Genomic DNA, 17,112 nt, shown 5'->3' with positions numbered 1-17,112 from the left:
TAAGCACTTTACCACTGAGATATGCCGCAATCCCCCTCTTTTTATTTTTTGAGATGTGGTCTCCCTCCATTGCTCAGGCCAGCCTCCAGCTCCTGGGCCCGCGTGATCCTCCTGCCTCACCTCCTGAGCGTGGGGCTATGGCAGTGGGACGGCACCTAATGCGAAAAGCAAGTTGTGTATCATAGAAACACTATAGAGTACAATATATTTCTGTAAGAATAGATTTGATTTTACATGTGTTTATTTATTGTCTTTTATTTCTTCTTCTTCTTTTTTTTTTTTTTTTGTCTGTATATGGTACTGGAGATTGAATCCAGGGATGTTCTAACACTGAGCTACACTACTACCCAAGCACTTTGATTTTTAAACTATCTTGCTAGGTTGCCCAGGCTGGCTTTGAACCTGTGATTCTCCTGTCTCAGCCGTCCAGGTACTAGGATTACAGGCATGTGCCACCATGCCCACTTTCTTTATCATTTTTCTTATTTATAAATAGGAATCTCTCTGAATTAGTTATACAATTTAAATGTTACATTGTTTATCCTTCCCTAGAATGTCTTAGTTGTCTTTTCTGAGCTATTAAATAATAATAGCTAGGACATTTTTATTATAAAATATTTCAAGTATATAGAAAGGCCATTTTGAATTTAGCAGTTTTTTAGATTTCCTTTAGATTTTTTTCTTTTTCTTTTTTTCTTTCTTTTTTTTTTTTTTTTTTTTGGTACTGGGGATGGAACCCAGGGACATTTTACCTCCAAGCTACACCCCCAGTCTTACTTTTTTATTTTTATTTTTTTATTTTTTATATTTGTTGGTACTGGGGTTCCTAGACACCCTTCCCGTGGGCTACACTCCCAGACCTATTTTTATATTTTTTTATTTGGAAACACGGTCTGTTTAAGCCAGCAAGGCTGGCTTTGAACCTGCGCGATCCTCCTGTCTCCACCTTCCAAGCAGGGGGATTACAAGTGTGTACCACCACGTCTGATGTCTTATTTTAATTTTTGAAACAGGGTCTCACTGAGTTGCAAAGGGCCTCACTAAATAGCTGAGGCTGTCCGTGAACCACAGTCCTCCAGTCTCAGCCTCCTGAATGCTGGGATTATAAGTGTGTGCCACCACGCCCGGCTTCTTTTTTATTTATTTATTTATTTATTTATTGGTGGTACTGGAGTTCCTAGAAGCCCTTCTACCTCCAGGCTACACTCCCAGACCTATTTTATATATTTTTTATTTGGAAATAGGGTCTCTTAAGCCAGCGAGGCTGGTTCCAAACCAGGGCGATCCTCCTGTCTCCGCCTCCCAAGCGCGGGGATTACCAGCGTGCGCCACCACGCCCGGCTTCCTTAGATATTTTTTTAAAGAAATAAAACATCATAGAAAAAATTGAAGCCCCTATATATCCTCTAAGCATATTTCCCTCTACCCTCAAAGATAACCTCTATTTTGAATTTGGTGAATTTTTATTTGTATTTCCTACTCTTTATTATATGTGTATAAGTGACCACTAATAATATACAGTGTTGTGTCTCATGTTTTAAACTTTTTCAAATAGCATCATGGCACATATATCCTACTGCAACTTTCTTTTTTACCTACATTGTTTTTAAAAGTATCTCCCATGTTGAAATGGTTATTTTTTTGGTGGGGTAAGTTTACTGGGGATGGAATCCATGAGCCTTCTACCTGCAGACTATGCCCCTGGCCCTATTTTATTTTTTTAATTTGGAAACAGGCTCTCACTAAGTTGCTGAGAGCCTCACTAAGCAACTGAGGCTGGCCTCAAACCTGGGATCCTCCTGGCCTCAAACCTGGGATCCTCCTGTCTCAGCCTCTCAAGTACTGAGATTACAAGCATGCACCACCACGCCCGGCTGTATGCTTATTTTTAGTGCCATTGAATTCTATTCTGTGAACACACCAAATCTTATTTGTTCCATTGCTAGCCACTCAGCTGTGTCTAGTTTTCTGCTTTTCCAAGCATAGCTTCAGTGGATTTTCTGGTATAGGTCTTCTTGTGCAGTGTGGAATGTTTCTCCAGGGATGTTTCTCCAGGGCCTATTTTTAGGAATAGAATCCCAGGAACAGAGCTGTGCGCATTTTCAATTTCACCAAATACTGCTACCAAGGTGGCTTTGCAATTCTACACTCCTACCATGTGCGGACTTTACTATCTATTCACATCCTCAGAAGTATATTGCTTTAAATTCTCACATAAAGCAACAAAACTCCAAACAAGGCCCGGGGGTGTCGTTCAGGGGATAGAACATTTGTCTAACATGTGTGAGACCCTGGGTTCAATCCCCAGCACCGCAAAGCAAAGCAAAACAAAACCAAAAACCTTCTAAACAAATTGCTTAAAGAAAATGGTCCTATGAACTGCCCGTTAAGTCTACGGAGAGAAAGAGGATCGAGTCGTGAGATGAAGCTGCGTGCTCCCCTGCTGGCCCGCTGCACACAGCGAGGCCGGCTCCTCGGCCGGGGCCTCCCCGGGGGCCGGCGGCCTGCCCGCCTGGCGGGGACAGAGTGCGGCCCGCGCTTGGCGTGCGATTTCACGTCCTCTTCCGTGTTTCCATCACAGGCTTGTGAGGCAGCAGTTGTCTGTACTTCGGGGGCCCCACAGCCGTACCGAGGTGGTACGGAAGGATCGTAAATGCTACCTGGGAATCCCAGTCTCTCGATGTTGAATTCCAACAGATCTTTTATTCTTTTATTTATTTTTTCTTACTGAAAGGGAAGCTGAAGCTGCCTGTGTTCAATCCAAGTTATTGGTGGTGTGTATGTAGCTCATGTCTTGGCTGTGGTGGAGCCAGTTGGAATCATAGTGGTTTGTTACTTAGTAGACCCCGTACTGTGAAGAATCTCCATGAAAAGTAGCTGCCGTGCTTCCTTAATAGACTTGTTGGTGCAGTGTGATTGTGCGTCACAGTGAGGTCCAGAGCCATCACTGGGTGTATTCCCCCTGAAGTGGAAATTCTTATGCAGAAGAAAATCCTAATCCAAGGCAAGGGCAGGAAAGACTGCTGCTAAGAATGGCAACCGTGTCTAGAAAGAGTCTTCTGCTTGGAAGTAGTTGCTGCGGGCGCTGCGAGGCACCAGAGCTCGCCACGTGGGGTGGAGGTCTCGGCCAGGTGCAGTGGGCGCGGGACCATGGCTGGCCAGGCTGGGCAGGGGCCGCACGCTCAGTGAATCCAGGAGAGCAGCGAGCTCCCTTGCCAGGAAGACCAGCTCCTCCAGCTGGCACCTCCTGTCCCCGTCCCACTCACGCGGAACGGCTTGCCCCCAAGTAGACGCTGCAGGGAGTGGAGTAGACAGCCCCAGGAGGAAGTCCTGACTGCAGCTAGAGGCACTTAGCTCAAATCTCCCAGGGTGACAGCAACACAGCCGGGCAAGAATAACAAAAGAATTCATCTCAGAAATAGGATTGACAGGATAGGCAGAGCTATGTATTATAATAAACGTAGTTCAGTTCTTAGATTTAAAAAAGTTAATTTCTCTACTAAAATAATTTAGGATCGATTCTGGAAATTAAAGTTTTGATTGTCAAAATAAATTCCGTAGATAGGCTGACTGATTTTGTTTACATCTGAAGAGCAAATTTGTGAGCTAGAAACTAACAGACAGAATCGTCCCGAGCACATCACAGAAGGGTAAAGTAAGAGAGACAAAAGAAAGGCACGAAGGAGAGGTTGAGGGGAAGGAGAGATTGAGGGGAAGGAGAGACTGAGGGGTTCCATCTAGTTAGAAACCCAGAAAGTGGCTGAAACGAGGCAGCGAAGACACTTAAACAGGCCCAGTGTCGAGATGGTAGGCCACGCACACCCTGGTCTCTTCCCTCTTCTGTATCAGACCCAAAGAAATGATAAAACATTCTTAGATTAGTAAATTTGTTTTCAAAATTGAAAGAAGGAAAGGCATATTCCAGACCTGAAGTCGGGAGACATCTCCCAGTGAAGGGAGTGTGTATGAAATGGAGAGTTGGAGGAAGCAGTGGTGCCCAGCCGGCAGAGGCTGGCCCTGCTGGGCCCGGAGCACAGACTCAGCCAGGACCTGCCAGGGGCCCCCGCTGACCGAGGCTGCAAGTGGACAGTCCTGCAGGATGCCACTTGGCTGAGGACCGCGGACGCCTGGGAAGCAGCCTGGTGCGACGTGCAAGATGCGTGTAGGGGATGGGCAGAACTCCCCGGGGAGCCAAGCACCCAAAGCAACGGTAAATGAGGCCCGCTTATCTTCCTTCTAGGAGGGATAGACTTTCATACCAGAAGCAGTGGTTATAAAATAGAAGCAGCAGGAGTGAAAATGAGAACCATAGCTGTTGAGATGAACTCATTGGACAGGGACAGAGCAGACAAGGTGTAGCTGAGAACAAATGAGTGAACTGAAGAAGGTGAGAAATTCTCCCAGAGCTCAGAACTGGAACCGGGAGAAAAGAAACAGGGCCTGAGGGACGACTGAGGCATTGGGGACGGGTAGACGCTCCAGTGTTTATCTAGTAGACATTATAAATGAAGAAAATTGAAAACCACAGTGTTGGAGGAAATACCATCAGAAAATTTTCCAGAACTGAATAAGTGCCAGCCCTCAGATGGAGTATTGTAATAATAGTAATGAAGAGAAATTTCTCTCTAGGAAACACCAGAGAGAAAGATTGGTGTTCTTCAAAACAGTGTGAATGTCGGGCGTGGGGGCGCACGCTTGTGATCCCCGCGCTTGGGAGGCTGAGACAGGAGGATCGCACAGGTTCAAAGCCAGCCTCAGCTACTGAGTGAGGCTCTCAGGAACCTAGTGAGACCCTGTTTCCAAATAAAATAGAAAATAGAAAATAGGGCTGGGAGGCCAGAGGTAGAAAGCTTCTGGGTTCCACTCCCAGCACCACCACCCCCAAAAAATAATAATAAATTAAAAAATAAAAGATAAAAGGGCTAGGGATGTAGCTCAGTGCTACACTGCTGATATCTAATTTGTTACCCACTGCTGGGTTTAATTCTGAGTACTGAAGTGTGTGTGTGTGTGTGTGTGTGTGTGTGTGTATGTGTGTGTGCGTGTGTATGTGTGTATGTGTATGTGTGTGTATGTGTGTGTTGTGTGTATGTGTGTATGTGTGTATGTATTGTGTGTATGTGTGTATGTGTATGTGTGTCTGTGTGTATGTGTGTGTATGTGTGTATGTGTGCGTGTATGTGTATGTATGTGTGTGTGTGTGTGTGTTGCTCCCAGAATGATCCTGTTAAACACATCAGATCCTGTCTGCTCAGCAGACTCCAAGGGCTGTCCGTGTGATTCAGAGTAAAAGCCAGATCCTTAGAGCGGTGTCAAGGGCCCTTGCACAGCCTCCCCTCCTCGCCTCTCCCTCAGTCCTGCCCTCCCGCCCCTCGGGCAGTGCGCTGCCCCTGCCGGCCCCTCAGGTCGGGCGGCCTCACGCGTCCAGGCCCCTGCACCTGCTCTTCCTTCTGCCTGGAAGCGCATTCCCCGGGTGTGCACGTGCCTCCGGCCTCCCCTCCGTCCAGCCTTTACTTACCAGGAAGCCTCCCTGGCCACAGTGCAGTGAAATTAGATGTCAGCCGCAGAAAGGAAGAAATAACCCGAAACCACGTCTGTAATTTTAAAAATAATACTTGTAACTTTATGGAATGCGAAGAACTCACAATCAACATTAACAAAATTAACTGGGAAAGTGCAGCACGTCAGACATCTCAGATGACACTCAAAGGGAGAATGATAACTACGTGTTCTAGAAAAACAGACTGAAAAAAATGAACCTAGGTTTCAACTCTCTGAAATTGGAAAATAACTCCTGACAGAACTGAAGCCGCCAAGCATGGTGGCACATACCTGCAATCCCGGTGCCTGGGGGGCTACCATGCCCCTGCAGAACCGATCATTTTTATAAACACCGAAACTTTCGAAGAGCTGCCTCCTTAGGAAAGAGGGACATTAAAAAAATCTACTAGCTCAGAGGAGGTACAAAGAAATATGTTACTGCCAGGCATTTAGAGAAAACAAACAATAAAGTCAGCCTTGAAACACTGAAGCTATAATGTTTGCCAGGCAGAATTATCCTGTCCAGATTTCTACCACCAAGCTTCATGGAAATTCCCAACCAAGAAAACAACACTTACGTGAAAGAAGCGAAACTTTGGCTATGTTGTTCAATATGGTGGCCATTAGCCACGTGTGGCTATTTAGTTTTTAAATTAAGTAAAATTAAACACTAAGTTCCTCAGTCACAGCACTAACATTGCCTTGCTCAGTAACCACGTCACCCAGGTGCAGTGAAGCTTGGCCGTGAGACAGGAGGCTCCCAAACTGCAGGCCAGTGCACAGTAACTTCTGTTTCAAAATAAAATAAGAAGGCTGGGGGTGCAGCTGAAGTAGAATCCCTGGGACTCACTCCCCAGCAACACACACACGTTCACATACCCCACATGTCTAGTGCCTGCCGCATCCTTAGGGCAGCGCAAAAATAGCGCGTTTCCATCATCCTTTAAGCCTTCTGTTGGATAATACTGCTCTAGTATACCCAGAAGAGATTAAAAAAAAAAAAACCCTCTGTACTCAGCTCAAATGGTGCTCCCTTACAGAAAACAGTCTCTGCCAGGGGTGAGCTCAGTATTACAGAATCGCAAACCCAATCGCAAAGCGCTCTGTGAGGGAGAATCAGAAAACACACACAGCAGGAACTTTGGAAAGTGGCACATTTTAAAGCAGAGCCAGGTGTGGGCGCACGCTGTGATCCCAGTACTTGTGAGGCTGAGACAGGAGGGTCACAGGCTCAGGATAGCCTCCGCAACTTAGCAAGACCCTCTAAGTAAGAAGAGGGCTGTGTTCTACCCCAAAGGGTAAGACAGGCTTATATAGGCTTTAGTTTTTGTGCTGAGCTTTAATTTCTGACCAATAAAATTGAGACAATATCTAATTCATATGACTATTTTGAAGGCCGAGTGTTTATATATGTGAAAAGCACCCCAGTTCCTGACAGTTTTCAATAAATGTTACTTTCACTGAGAGGAGGAGGAGGAGGAGGAGGAGGCAGCGGCAGCTGCGGCGGCGGCTAGAATTGACTCAAAAGTTCCAAAAGTAGAAGACAAAATAAAATGAGAAAAATAAAACCTATAAGTACAAATAATGACATAATAAACTATAGAAATGAATAATATATGGATAGTGAGTGAATTAACTGAATTTTCCACCTAAAAATCAAGTTTTATCTAGTGATTTTTTTTTTTTTTTTTTTTTGGTGGTACTGGGGGTAGAACCCAGGGACTTTTCTACCTCCGGGCAATACTCCCAGACCTACTTAATACTTTATTTGGAAACAGGGTCTCACTAAGTTGCTGAGAGCCTCACTAAGTAGCTGAGGCTGGCTTCAAACCTGTGCAATCCTCCTGTCTCAGCCTTCCAAGTACTGGGATTACAAGCGTCCACCACCACGCCTGGCGTCTAGTGATTTTTTTAAAAAAAATCTGGCTCTATGCTATTTACAAGAAAAAGATTTTTTAAAAAAAGACCTAGATGCCAGGCGTGGTGGTGCACGCTTGTAATCTCCGCTCTTGGGAGGCAGAGACAGGAGGATTGCGCAGGTTCGAAGCTTAGGAGACCCTGTTTCCAAATAAAAATGTACAAATAGGTCTGGGAGTGTAGCCCGGAGGTAGAAGGGCTTCCAGAAACCCCAGTACCACCACCAAAATAAAAAAAAGGACGTAGCTACCCTCAGCTATTTAATGAGGCCCTCTGCAACTTAGTGAGACCCTGTTTCAAAATAAAGAATAAAAAAATAGGACAGGGGATGTAGCTTGGAGGTCAAATGCCCAGGGTTCCATCCCCAGACATGCAAAAAACAAAATAATAATAATAATAATAATTTTAAAATGGACCTAAAAAAATCTAAAGGGTTAAGGCAAAAAAAGACATACCAGTTAAAGTACTAATCAAAAGAAAGTTGGTACAACTATATTAATCTTACAAAAATAATTTCAAGGCAAGAATTTCTACCAGAAAGGTTAGAATGATAAATTTTATGTGATATATATTTTGTCACAATTTTATAAAGTTCTTACCAAACAAAAGTTTACCAAAGATTAAAAAGATAACATAAATTATTCTACATTAATATATACCTAGTAATATAGTTATAACATAATTCAAAAATTAGCAAGAATACAATAGAAGACTGAGAAATGCATTATGGATGTAGATAATTTTAACACACCTCTCTCAGTAGTTAGAATCATTAGACAGAAAAATGAAGAATGCAAAACATTTGAATGTACTCAGCTATTATCGTTTGCATATTCTTTTCAAACGCATGAAAACTGACCACATTAAAGAAGTCTCAGAAAACTATTACTGTCATGTAGCTATAGCCTCTGGGAAATCAATAACAAAAAGCAACGCCGGGCATGGTGGCGCACGCTTGTAATCCCCGCGCTTGGGAGGCGGAGACAGGAGGATCGCGCAGGTTCAAAGCCAGCCGTGCTGGCTCAAGAGACCCTGTTTCTAAATAAAAAGAGTATAAAAATAGGTCTGGGAGTGTAGCCCGGAGGTACAAGGGCTTCCAGGAACCCCAGTGCCGCCCTCAGCAACATAGTAAACAAGGAAAAGCAATAGAAGGTATTTGAATTGAACAGAAACAAAATAAAATTCTTAGTCAATGTTGACTATTAGTGTAGAAAGTCTGAAAGAATTTCTGGATAAATGAGTAAAATAAATCAGGGCAACAAAAGAAACATAAATTGAACGAACCACATCAACCTTTTAAAACTCGTCTTAGTTCATCTCTAAAATATATAAAGCACTACAGCTCAGTGAAAAAGTCCCACAGATAACCTAGTTGAAACATGAACAAAGGAGCCAGGCATGTGGCACACACTTGTAATCCCAGTACTTGAGAGGCCGAGACAGGAGGATGGCAGGTTCCCGGCCAGCCTCACTCCTTAGTGAGGCCCTCTGCAACTTAGTGAGACCCTGCTTCAAAATAAAGAATAAAAAAATTGGGCTGGGGTGTAGCTCGGAGGTAAAATGAGCAAAGGATTTGAATAGACGTTTCTCCAAAGATGATAAACAAATGCCAATGGTCAGATGAAAAGAGGCTCAAAATCACTTATCTTCTAGGGAAATGAAAATCACAATCACAGCGCTCACCCCACCACTGTGGTGACGACTATCACAAAAACACAGACACACAACAAAATAACAAGGACATAGAGAAACTGGAACCGTAGAAACTATTAGTGAGCTGTGATGGGTGTATCCCTTATGGAAAACAGTATGGTGGTTCCTCAAAACTCAGAACTGCTGTAGGGGCTGGCAGTTGTACTTCTGCGTGTACATCCAAGAGAACTGAAGGCAGGCTCTCAGAGAGGGCTCCGCACGTCCCTGCTATTGCACCATCATTCCTGACAGCCTAGGGGTGAGGGAGCCCAAGTGTCCCTCCGAGGTGTTTAGGGACGGGCGAGGGGCGGCCTTTGTTTAATGGGTATATACTTTCAGTTCTGCAGGTCAGAATCATTCTGGAGATTGGTTGCACAGCACTGTGAACATGCTTAACACTACCAAACTGTACATTTAACAATGACTGAAGTGGTAAATTTTCTGTTTCATGTATTTTCCACAAATACATACTTGTGTGCATACATACCACACCTACATAAGACAGTAGGGTTTCTGAATCCAAAACTATTTATAAAATTACTAGGAATATTATTCCCAGGCCACAAAACCTGCAAAGTCAAATTGGTCAAATCGGGGAAATTGTAACAAGAACAGAGACTTGTCACGTGCCTATGAATGTCCAGTGGGTGTTAACAGAGCTGAAGACCTGGCCTTGTTCTGACTCCGCTGGGACTGGAGGAATAAGACCTGATCAATAAACATCTTGTGACGAGGCGAGGCTCTGCCCTACCTGCCCCAGGCAGCAGCAACTTTATCATGGACAAGGCCCAACTGACCCCTCCTGAGGTAGTGATGGCTCAGACCACAGCTAGTCAAGGTCATCTGCTGGGGCGGCTGTGCAAAGCCTCTAGCTTTGCGAACCCCAACCCTTGCCCTCGTTCCCCCTTCTATAAAACCTCAAAGTCATTGTTAGCTCCTTAAAGACAGGGCTGAGGACATGGGTACCCTTGTCTTTCTGGTATAGCTATATTGATTAAAGTTCTTTGCATGCTTGTCACCATTAAAAAATTGTAACAAGCCATTATCCCAATGTTAGGGAGGCTGAGACCGGAGGATCGCGGGGTTGTGGCCAGCCTCAGCTACTTAGCGAGGCCCTCTGCAACTTAGTGAGACCCTGTTTCCAAATAAAGAATAGAATAGGGCTGGGGGTGTAGCTCGGAGGTAGACTGCCCCTGGAGGGTTCAATCTAAAAAATCGTAATTCAATCTAAAAAATCGTAATTTAAAACTTTATTGAAAAAATTTGTTAAAGAATGCTCAAACACATGGGACATAAACACATCCACACAAAGGAATATTAGTACAAAAGGCATCAGTTCTCTGCAAAGGCGAGTGTGTGTGTGTGTGTGTGTGTGTGTGTGTGTGTGTGTGTGTGTTAAATAAACTGGTTCTAAAATTTAAGTGGAAGTCAAGAATAACAACAACACTTTTGAAGAAGAATTTGAGTGTGGGGCACTGGTCTCCCTGAAAAGATAAGAGGCTCTAGAAGGAAAGAATGGACTACTTAGTAACAATAAAGCAGTTTGTTATCCGTATAGGATTAAACTGGATTCTTTCCTTTTGTTTTTTATTTATTTACTTTGTGTGGGGGTTATTGAGGATGGAACCCAGGGACATCCTACCTCTGAGATACACCCCCAGCCCTATTTTTCATTCTTTATTTTGAAACAGGGTCTCACTGAGTTGTGGAGGGCCTCACTGAGTAGCTGAGGCTGGCTGCAAACCCAAGATCCTCCTGTCTCAGCCTCCCGAATGCTGGGATAACAAGCGTGCGCCGCCACGCTCTGCTGGATTCTTTCCTTTTACCTATCAAAAAGTCATTTCTAAGTAGATTCAAACTTACATACAAATGATGAAAAGTATAGAATTTTAGAAGACAGTATTTCTTCACAACCTCAAAGAGAGAAATAGTTCACAAGATATAAAAAGTGCAAAATAAAAAGGGAAATATTACTAAATTGAGACTGCTGCTGTTTAAAGATGGTCATTCATCAGGAACATAATTGTGCGAGAAATCTAAAGGGGGAGTTGTTTGAACGACATAACTTTCTTAGGGCATTTTAAAATATAAAAAAGATGTAAAGAATTCTCAGACGTCAGTAAGAGAAAAGCAGTCCTATTCGACACGGCAGGAAAGACAGGAACAAGCATTTCACAGAAGAAACAGCCTACAACCTAAGAAAAGGTGCTCAATATTTTAGTTATCAGGAAATTGGAAATTAAAACCACAATACCATTTATCACCCGCAGCCTTGGCAAATGTTAACATGTCTGGCAATTACAAGGGTTGGCCAGAAAGTGGAGTTTCAGGAACTGTCACACAGCTTGTGGGAGTGGAAATTAGTGTAAGCACTTTGTAAAACAAGTTGGCAAAACTTACTTAAATTGAATGTGTACAACCATATGATCCAGTCATTCCACTCTTAGGAAATTCTTACATAGGGCCATTAAGAGACTTGCACCAGAAAGTCCCCAGCAGCGTTAGCAGTGATGGAGGAAAGTGGAAGGGCACCAGTGCCCTCCGCACCGGGCTGGATACCCAGCCCGTGAGTGATTAAGCCATCAAATACCATCAACGCAGTGAAAGGGGTGAAGTCCAGCACTGTCCATCCATATGGGTGACTTGTAACAATTCTGGGTATAAGAAGAAAGGTTGTAGAAGAATATGTGTGTGTGTGTGTGTGTGTGTGTGTGTGTGTGTGTGTGTGTGAGAGAGAGAGAGAGAGAGAGAGAGAGAGAGAGAGAGAGAATTAGTTAGTTTTTGTAGGTTTCAAATATATCTAAACAAGTGCCAGACATGGTGGCAAACACCTATAATCACAGCACTTGTGAGGCTGAAACAGGAGAATGAAGGTTCAAGGCCAGTCCCAGCGACTTAAGACCCTGTTTCAGAATAAAAGAATGAAAAGGGCTGAGGGTGTAGCCCAGAGGTAGAAGGTCCCTGAGTTCAACCTTCAGCACAGACAAAACAGTATCTAAACTAGTAAGTCAAGAAAATGATTAATACAAAACCCAGGCCGGTGGTGGGCAGGAGGGGCAGCAGGGCGGGGAGGAGGTGCCTCAGGGAGCGGAGGCTGTCCCGGTTCCACTTCTCAGGCAGGAGACTGGGGCAATGGGCACTGGAACTTTTGTGGGTGTTACAGCGTTTAAAACTACACATACACATCTTATATCTTTGGTATATTTTTAAAATGCTACCTGTAGTATTTTTAGGAGATGTAGGAAATATTTTAAAGTTAGGTAAAGTGAATTAGGGTATTGAGAATGCAGAAAGATCAAAACTCCTTGCCTAAGAATGTAGAGAGATATTTCTAAGTTAGGTTTCTCCAGTCGGGAGTGTAAGCTCAGGACAAGTGCAGAGACCTAAAAGAATAGTTGTTTAATGGCACCATAGGTTAAGTGAATCATAGGAGACGCCAATTCTTAGACCTGGACAGATCTTCTTTCTCCTTCACTCCCTTCATATCCTTTTATTTATTTCCTTTTTAAAATTATTTCCTTTAAACCGGGTGTGGTGGCACACGCTTGTAGTGAGACTCTGTTTCAAAACAAAAAAATAAAAATAAATAAGACTGGGGGTGTAGCTTGGAGGTTGAATGCCTCTGGGTTCAATCCCTAGTACTGCAAGAAAAAAAAATATTTCCTTTTATATATTAGTTAGTTGACTGCCAGGCCTGAGACATTGTCCTAGGGGCTGAATAGAGAGAACAAGTAATGGCCTTGTCTCGGCACTTACAGCATTTTTAAAACTCAGATTTGGGGACCGTTAGTATTAGCCTCTTAAATTGACTTTTTTTTTTTCAGTAATGGTTAACTCCTTATTGAAACCCACTTTAGAGCCGGGCATAGTGGCGCACGCTTGTAATCCCAGCATTAGGGAGGCTGAGGCTGGAGGATCACGGTTTGAGGACATCCTCAGCTACTTAGTGAGGCCCTCTGCAACTTAGTGAGACCCCCTTTCAAAATAAAGAATAAAAAATAGGGCAGGGGATGTAGCTTGGAGGCCGAATACCTCTGGGTTCCATCCCTAGACCTGCACACACACACACACAAAAAAAAAACTTCAGAAGCCAGGCATGTGTGCATGTGTGTGTAAGGGCTGGAGATATACCTCAAAGGTAGAATGCCCATGGATTCAATTCTAAGTACCATCCCCCCCCCCAAAATATTCTGCTTTAAGTCAAAGTTTACGATGAGAGGTACTTTTGCACCTTAAAAACATAGATACAAGCCAGGAGTGGTGGCGCACGCTTGTAATCCCTGCGCTTGGGAGGCTGAGACAGGAGGATCGCGCAGGTTCGAAGCCAGCCTCAGCTACTTAGTGAGGCTCTCAGCAACTTAGTGAGACCCTGTTTCCAAATAAAATATAAAATAGGTTTGGGAGTATAACCCGGAGGTAGAAAGCCTCTGGGTTCCACCCCCAGTACCACCAAAAACAAAAACATATATACAAAGGTAAATTAATATAGGTAGGTTTTGTTTTTGTTTGTGGTACTAGAGGTTGAACCCAGGGGCATCCTACTTCTGAGTTACACCCCCATCACTATTTTACTTTTTACTTTGAAACAGGGTCTCACTAAGTTATTAAGGCCGGCTCTGAGCCTGTGATCCCCCTGTCTCAGCCTCCCAAGCACCAGGATTACAGCCTGGTGCCTCCGTGCCCAGCTCTTGCTTTTGTTGTTTTCTTTGTTTTGATACTGAGGATTGAGCCAAGGGGCCATATACCACTGAGCTATAGCCAAGCCTCTTCTATTTTTTATTTTGAGACAGAGTCTCATTAAATTGCCCAGTTTGGCCTTGAACTTATGATCCTCCTATCTTAGCAGCCCAAGAACTGGGCTTATATAAGGCATGTACTACCATGCTCAGATTAATCCAGTTTTTTTCTTTGCATATATATATATATCAAATTGATCTTGATAAGTTGTACCTTTATATCTTTTTTTTTTTCTCTTTTTCTCTTTATGGTGCTAGGAATTGAACCTAGGTTCATTCTACTTCTGATCTACACTTCTAGCTCTTTTTATTCTTTTATTTTGAAACAGGGTCTTGCTCAATTGCTGGGGCTGGCTTTGAGCCTATGATCCTCCTATCTCAGCCTTCCAAATACTAGGATTATTACAGGTGTGCACCACCAAACCCAGCTATATCTATGTTTTTGAGGCTTGAAAATGAGTCTCATCTTAAACTTTGACTTAAAGCAGCCTTTTTTTTTTTTTTTTTTTTTTTTTTTTTGGTGGTACTGGGGTTCCTGGATGCCCTTCTACCTCTGGGCTACACTCCCAGACCTATTTTAACATTTTTTTTTTTAAATTTGGAAACAGGGTCTCCTAAGCCAGCACGCGCGGCTGACTTCAAACCCGCGCGATCCTCCTGTCTCTGCCTCCCAAGCGCGGGGATTACAAGCATAAGCCACCATGCCTGGCTAAAGCAGCCTTTTTAAAAAAATCTAATTTTAGTGGGGGAATACTGGAAATTGAACCCAGGGTCATTCTACTCCCGAGCTGTACCCCTAGCATTTTTTATTTTGAAACAAGATCTTGCTAGGTTACTAAGAGTCTTGCTGAATTTCTGAGGTTGGTCTAGAACCCATGATCCTCCTGTCTCAGCCTCCCAAGTACTGGGATTACAGGTGTGTACTACCTTGCCTGGCTTTCAACAGTATTTTTAAGAGCATTGCAAGCATACTGCTAAGAAAAGGAGGGTGTGCCAAGGTGAACACTTTTTGTTTTAACACCTATGTAGTTATTTTAATGTTTCTAATAAAATATGCACATAAAACCTGTGATTTCATTCATGGCTTTTGTTTCTCAGATGGAGCTAAGAAAATCAATGTCACATAGACTGCATGAGTTAAAGGCCCAGGTGGTTCTCAGATATAGCCACAAATCATGAAATTATATGGATTGCAGATGTAGTGTTTAGTCATAAAGGTGAATGGAAGATTTTTTTTATTTCCTTTGGTTGTTCCTTACTTGTAATTCTCAAAAAATAAAACAGATGTGGTACCATCAGGAAATAGCCATCTAGAAAATTCTGTTCAAATAACCTGTTATAGAAACAGGCTCTGGAAATGCAAAAATGTAGATCCTTTCTTCAAAATAAAACCAAAGCTATAGCACAGGATGGTGAGTACGGTGTGGAAAGGTGTCTGAGGGAGGCGGGCGAGGAGTCCTCACCGGGGAAGGGATGACAGGACACTTACAGTGAGACGTCGGGCTGGAGAGGAGGGCCCGGGAGGCTCAGGCTCAGAGGTTAAAAGCACGTGGCAAGTAACTGTGGGCCACTCTCCTCCGCGCCCACGGGGGGCAGAGGTGAGGGCCAGCCCTGAGGGTGCCCGTGGGGAGCGTGACGCTGTTTTCTTTAGATTTACTCCATATGGACTATTAGCCCGTGGGAGATCTTAGAAAGATGCGCGATCTGGGGCGGGGCTGAAGGATTCAAGGGGAAGAATTCCTGTCACAGGGCAGCTGGTTTGCTGGGCAGGTGGAGGTGGAGAACACTGAGGGGGCGTCAGAGTTTCCGCTTTGTTTAGCTTCATGGGATATGCAGAAAACCAGGTTGCAGCTGGGATTTTTCTAGAATTTAACGAGGAAGTCGGCAGTGGTGGGTGATTTGGAGCCACCATGTGAAGCTTCTAAAGATACTGATATTATTTGGTTTCTATTATAAACAAGAATTAGCCGAGCACAGTGGCCCACACCTATAATCCCGTTACTTGGGAGGCTATGACAGGAAGGAGGACTGGAGGTTCGAGGCCAGCTTGGGCAACTTAGCAAGACCCCGTTTCAGAATTAAAAAGTAAAATAGGGCGGCAGTATAGCCAGACGTGGAATACCTCTGGGTCCAGTCCCCAGTACCAAAAAACAAAACAAAACAAAATCCCAAGTACCAATTAACTTGGCCTATATGATCTTGAAGGCAAACAGATTTTTACACTTCTACAGCAAGCGGCCCATGAACGTCAAGTGGAGATGTGGTATTGATGAGGAACAGAGCTGCAAACAAGCTACTTTCCAATTAAATGACACTTTTGGAAATAAACTGCAGAAGCAGTAGAATGAAACATTTAAAAATTTGTTTGTTGCCGGGCGTGGTGGCACACGCTTGTAATCCCGCTTGGGAGGCGGAGACAGGAGGATCGCGCAGGTTCAAGCCAACCACGCGAGCTGGCTTAGGAGACCCTGTTTTTAAATAAAAATATAAAATAGGTCTGGGAGTGTAGCCCGGAGATAGAAGGGCTTCCAGGAACCCCAGTACCACCAAAAACAAACAAACAAGCAAGCAAACAAACAAACAAACAATAAAAATTTGTTTGCAGTTAATAGCTTGCCAGAATCTCAGATAGCAGTGTCATTTGAGGGAACTGGGCGAACAGCATAATCGGTGTCCGAGGAGACTCCTTGGAATAGGAGTTTGGGGCGTGGCGGTGTAGCTAAGAGGCACAAGGCCTCGTTCAGTCCCCAGTACCAAAAACAACACAAAATGCAAATAAAGGCTTTAGAAGTGAGTGAGCTTGGAAAGTTAATTGTGGAATTTTGTTTGCTTTTGTGCATATTTACCTTTAAGTCTTAAATTTAATAACCTTGGGGTTCGGTGTTTTTACCTTCCAGAAAAATGCATTGGTATGCCAACTGATTTTAATACCTTTATATCAGAATAGAGAGTTTGGGTGTGACGTCAGTTATCTGCCTATGGGAATGTACTCGTTTGTATCTGCCCTTAATACCAAGTGTCCTGTCACTTGTTGGGGAGTGTTCTGACATTCTGGAATGTGGTTCAATCAGCTGATCTGCTAACATTGGACACCATGGGCTCTGAGCTTTAGTTTAGCTTTTTAGTGTTTAGGCCATCGAAAAGTTCTGTCTGCCAGGCGTGGTGGCGCACGCATGTAATCCCCACACTTGGGACAGGAGGACCGCGCAGGTTCGAAGCCAGCCGT

General features: G+C 43.8%; 1 protein-coding gene across 1 annotated transcript in view; it reads left to right on the top strand.

The window, feature by feature from the left end:
- Positions 1 to 17,112, top strand: part of DTNB (dystrobrevin beta) — a gene marked incomplete at both ends in the record, with an annotated part of 203,282 nt that overhangs the window by 73,604 nt on the left and 112,566 nt on the right. The gene's annotated exons all lie outside the window — the stretch shown is intronic.

The sequence above is a fragment of the Muscardinus avellanarius genome, assembly GCF_963383645.1.
Source record: "Muscardinus avellanarius genome assembly, chromosome: 15".
In the NCBI taxonomy this organism is placed as follows: Eukaryota; Metazoa; Chordata; class Mammalia; order Rodentia; family Gliridae; genus Muscardinus; species Muscardinus avellanarius.
Note: the sequence above shows the minus strand (reverse complement) of the source record. Positions and strands in the feature narration are given on the sequence as shown.